This window comes from Schistocerca piceifrons, chromosome 7 (genome assembly GCF_021461385.2).
Source record: "Schistocerca piceifrons isolate TAMUIC-IGC-003096 chromosome 7, iqSchPice1.1, whole genome shotgun sequence".
Taxonomy (NCBI): domain Eukaryota; kingdom Metazoa; phylum Arthropoda; class Insecta; order Orthoptera; family Acrididae; genus Schistocerca; species Schistocerca piceifrons.
This window is the reverse complement of record NC_060144.1, coordinates 320,850,699-320,855,943: the sequence shown is the minus strand read 5'-3', so window position 1 is coordinate 320,855,943 and position 5,245 is coordinate 320,850,699.

Genomic DNA, 5,245 nt, shown 5'->3' with positions numbered 1-5,245 from the left:
TCACCAGTGGTGTACGGCCAGTGTAGGAGATCGCTCCCCACACCATGATGCCAGGTGTTGGCCCTGTGTGCCTCGGTCATATGCAGTCCTGATTGTGGCGCTCACCTGCACGGCGCCAAACACGCATACGACCATCATTGGCACCAAGGCAGAAGCGACTCTTATCGCTGAAGACGACACGTCTCCATTCGTCCCTCCATTCACGCCTGTCGCGACACCACTGGAGGTGGGCTGCACGATGTTGGGGCGTGAGCGGAAGACGGCCTAACGGTGTGCGGGACCGTAGCCCAGCTTCATGGAGACGGTTGCGAATGGTCCTCGCCGATACCCCAGGAGCAACAGTGTCCCTAATTTGCTGGGAAGTGGCGGTGCGGTCCCCTACGGCACTGCGTAGGATCCTACGGTCTTGGCGGCGGTCCGGTCCCAGGTCGACGGGCACGTGCACCTTCCGCCGACCACTGGCGACAACATCGATGTCCTGTGGAGACCTCACGCCCCACGTGTTGAGCAATTCGGCGGTACGTCCACCCGGCCTCCCGCATGCCCACTATACGCCCTCGCTCAAAGTCCGTCAACTGCACATACGGTTCACGTCCACGCTGTCGCGGCATGCTACCAGTGTTAAAGACTGCGATGGAGCTCCGTATGCCACGGGAAACTGGCTGACACTGACGGCGGCGGTGCACAAATGCTGCGCAGCTAGCGCCATTCGACGGCCAACACCGCGGTTCCTGGTGTGTCCGCTGTGCCGTGCGTGTGATCATTGCTTGTACAGCCCTCTCGCAGTGTCCGGAGCAAGTATGGTGGGTCTGACACACCGGTGTCAATGTGTTCTTTTTTCCATTTCCAGGAGTGTATATAGGCGATTCCGGATCTGTGAACACCGGCCCACCACTCTACTCAACAACGACATCAAAATTTTCACCCATTTGTGGGAATCAATAATGGAGACAGCACCATGATACATCACATCCCTTGATCAGACATCTCTGGATGGCGACAACAATATTCATATGGCCCTTTGCCATTACAGGGACATGATCACACTCGCCAGGTCGCGACATCTGCCTAGTGCATTGGCATCGCTTCACTTCAGTCAAGAATTTGGCTGTGTTTATCACACCTTTTTGAAGAGGATCCTTCAGGACACGGGTATTCTAGCTCATATAGTTCAGTGGCGAAACGTCTCTTCAGCAGCGCGACTTCCAAAATAATCTAGAATGGCCACCTCACCACGCTTCTAGCGATAGAGCTCTCTGTCCGACACGGTTGCCCACTTTCCACGATACTGTATACTTTGGCGTTAGGATCCCTACTCCAGGGTCTTTGGCAACGCCTAGTATGCCTTTCATTCCAGTAGGCCTGTCACTGCAAGGACACCGCTACTGTTCTATGGCCTGTAATGATGATTCTGTTCTCTACCTGCTCAGTGAAGATCACGTCCATGCAACTCTGGGCGGTTACATAAGGTGAGGCAACGGACAGGTCTCTTAACGTTTAGAAATCGCAGGTTCTGTTAATCTGTAAGTGCCTACTTGAAAGATGTGCCAATCCTCTAATTGTGACCACCACCGTATGCTGCTTGGACATTGCTTTTACGAAAATCTTCGTCCTTTGGCGGCAACAAATACCAGGCGTCTCCTCCAAACAGTAAGGGATGGCCTCATTGATCATTGGCTTAGATCCTTCAACATTGTACAGCGTGCGTTGTACATGAATGTCTACCATGCCTCTCACATACCTCTCATGGCACAAGTATTCCGGTTCCTGATTACACTCGCCCATTGTATGCTGACGGCGATGTGATCCTTTACCTGTATCAGCATGTTATTCAAAGTTCAAAATGCCTTCCTTGCCCTCCCACGGGAACGTGGTGGGGTTGGCTTACGCCACGCGCTGGACAGAGGCATGGTACTTTTGGTTAGCTTCCCACTGCAAGTCTAGTGTCATTGCCCAACGACCCCCAGAGGACTGCTTTTACATGAATATGTGTCAGTCTCCAAGTCAGCACCAGTCATGGCGACAACCCTTTTATCACTTCTAGCATTTGTTCTCAGAGTTAAGCTACATCATCCAGTACTTACCACTTTCACAACTACTCCGAAAAAAGACTGTCTACAATGCTATACAAATGTAACGGCCCCCAAATCCCATCAAACACAAGTTTCCCCAGATCATATGGTGTCGTGTATGGAAAACATCACATGCAGGCTTTGTCGACACCAGCATCCAATCAGCTTGGTATATCACTGTCAATGACAAAAAGGTCAACCAGTCTCGTTTGCACCCATACCCACCTCACTGATACACCCCTATGTTTCCCCTGTGGTGTGGACGACACAGAAGCCTACTGATTCTCATGTGGTCTGTCGTATGGCATTTGGAGCCTCTCATAGCGTATCTTGATTTCCTTACCCGACAGACACCTGCTCAGATCGCTTCCCAAAAAGTTTTATTCCCGGGCGTGATTCATTACCCCGCAACGAAAACTAATGCATTTAATTGGATACGCGGTCATTCGGTCCTCTATCTCTTTGGCGCCAAAGAGAAACTGGAACTTGGTTATTGGACACAACATAATGATCAACACTGTGCACTGATTCTCAACCCCAGATGCAAGCAGCTCTTTTCCTATTTTCTATGGAGCACCTTTAATGATCCACCTTCCAACTGGAACATCCAAGCCATGAGATGCTCATACTTATTTTGCCGGCATGACGCTCTCAACGAACTGCAAACGGAATCACCACAAAAATTTCGAGAAGACACAATTGAATGTTCCACTATTCAAAGGTGCGAGTGGCTCAGGTACATAAAAAATTTAAACAAATACATAAAATAAAATAAAAGAATCCCCTACACCACTCCTTTAATTTTCATCGATCCCTTGTATGTTCTCTTCCACTACTGTCTTCCTTTGCTACCTCCTCTTAGTAATAGCTAAGTTGTTTTGGAATAGGCATAGATAGGTGCCAACGCCTGAAGAGGTGCAGTTCTTTTTTATATATCTTCTGACTGGTTTGATGCGTTCCACGATGAATCCCTCTCTTCTGCCAACCTCTTCATCTCAGCGCAGCTCTTCCACTACGTCCTCAACTATTTGTTGGATGTATTCGAGTCTCTGTCTCCTCAACAATTTATACCCTCTAGTATTGTAGAGCTTTTTCCCTGCTGCCTTTTATGGGTCGACGAGAGGAGTGTTCATCACATTCTTCTCTTAAGGCAGTACCTCATCCTATGCACTCCATCTGTTCCCGTAATAGTACTTTTTCTTTCCCAGCTTTCCCGCTCGCATAGAAAATGGGGATACTCTGTGTACCCAAACTGAATGCTGAGAAGAGTTTCAGTTAACACACAAATACCACTCACATTTCTCAAACTGGATAAGTATGAATACCGGTTTAAATTTCTCATAAGTCTCCTTCGAGTTAACTGCATCGGCAGTCAGAAATAAAGGATCATTGTGGCCGTTGTGCAGAAATACTGCTTTCAGACTATATTGCAATCTATGAACAAGCGCCATTCAGTTACAATGAACACATGCACAAGAGTGACCATGACGGATTCGATGTAATAAAAAACATGGTCCTTGGAGGAATATTAAGAAAAAGCAGCACGGTGGTAACGAAAAGACTGTCATATCGCCAAGAAAAAGATTCACTTATTTTAATCGTGAAGCTAGCCCAGACTACGGCATGGAAAAATTTAAATCACAACAAGAACTTTTAGACCCCCAGAAACAAAACGTAGAGTTCATTTGATTTCTAGTGGCCTTGAAATGTTGGGTCGGCATGCCTGTCTCCTTGGCAGTCTCCAGCGTCGTCGTCGCTGTATTCATCTTCACTCATTGTCACATTTTGAGGAAGCATGTTACCCGTAATTTTTGAAAGTGATATAGGCGTTATTGCAGATGCTAAATTAGGATATTGCACAATGTTCTTTGTTTTCTGCGAGAAAAAATAAAATCCTGTTGTGTGGCCACTTAGTTCTCTGTTACAACACTGAATAGTAAGGGGCTGAAAATTAGAAATTTTTATTAAAACCTATTCGCTTTGCCACGAGCAAAGTGCGTCCACGCTAGAGGCAGAGACAGAACCAGGAAATAAGTGGTATGCAGGAAGTGGATCAGACCTCAGCACGTTACAATGCCGCGCAAAAAGAGAAAGAGAGAGAGAGAGAGAGAGAGAGAGAGAGTGGATGAGCCGAGCAGAAAATAGCGTGGGACAGAAAACCAACTGAACCGTGACACGCATATTCGTTAATTCGTAACAGATCTCGAAAAAACCTATATCTTTTCCGTAAGAACCAATGTCAGAGAACCTTCATAGTACTTAAGAGCCTGTCACGCGAATACAGCAGAATAAGGACACATGCAGTCATTACGAACCGTTAGCTCACTTTAAATACTCGAGTTCTCCAAGTCAGAAGTACTTGATCATTTGGACCGACGGCGTCCATAGTAAAGGTACACGAATCCATGATTGCGATACTGTAGCGAATCTATGTCCTAGATACTCCAGAACAGTCTACGAACCAGCCGGAGATGTACAGTCGTGCTCAAAAGTATCCGAATGACCTGAATTGCATTTCACCTGATTCGCATACAACCCTCATAACGCAGCTGTCTAGCAGGTCCTCTAATCGCTCCTCGGTACAGTCGTTTGACTATTTAAAAAGCCGGCCGAAGTGGCCGTGCGGTTAAAGGCGCTGCAGTCAGGAACCGCAAGACCGCTACGGTCGCAGGTTCGAATCCTGCCTCGGGCATGGATGTTTGTGATGTCCTTAGGTTAGTTAGGTTTAACTAGTTCTAAGTTCTAGGGGACTAATGACCTCAGCAGTTGAGTCCCATAGTGCTCAGAGCCATTTGAACCATTTGAACTATTTAAAATGGTTCCAACAAATCACCACTAGAAAACACTGCTCTGTATCGCAATAACTCAAGATATTTAGTAAGACTACGATACTACAAATTTCAGGGAACACCTTATCACAGATAAGACTGTCCTTCAGGCTTATAAGCTCACATTTATTACAATCAATGACATACCTGATATGTTACCACTCTCATTATTACGTCAGATAGGTAATGCACGTAGTAAGTTCGTCGTTTTCATGATTTCCACTTCAAACAAACATACCGTACTTATTATTTAATACAAAATGACATTAAAAATTTAGGTTAATCAAGAACTGCTAGTTGAGAATATGTATGAACTTCAAATGACACGACGGACCGTCTCGTTCT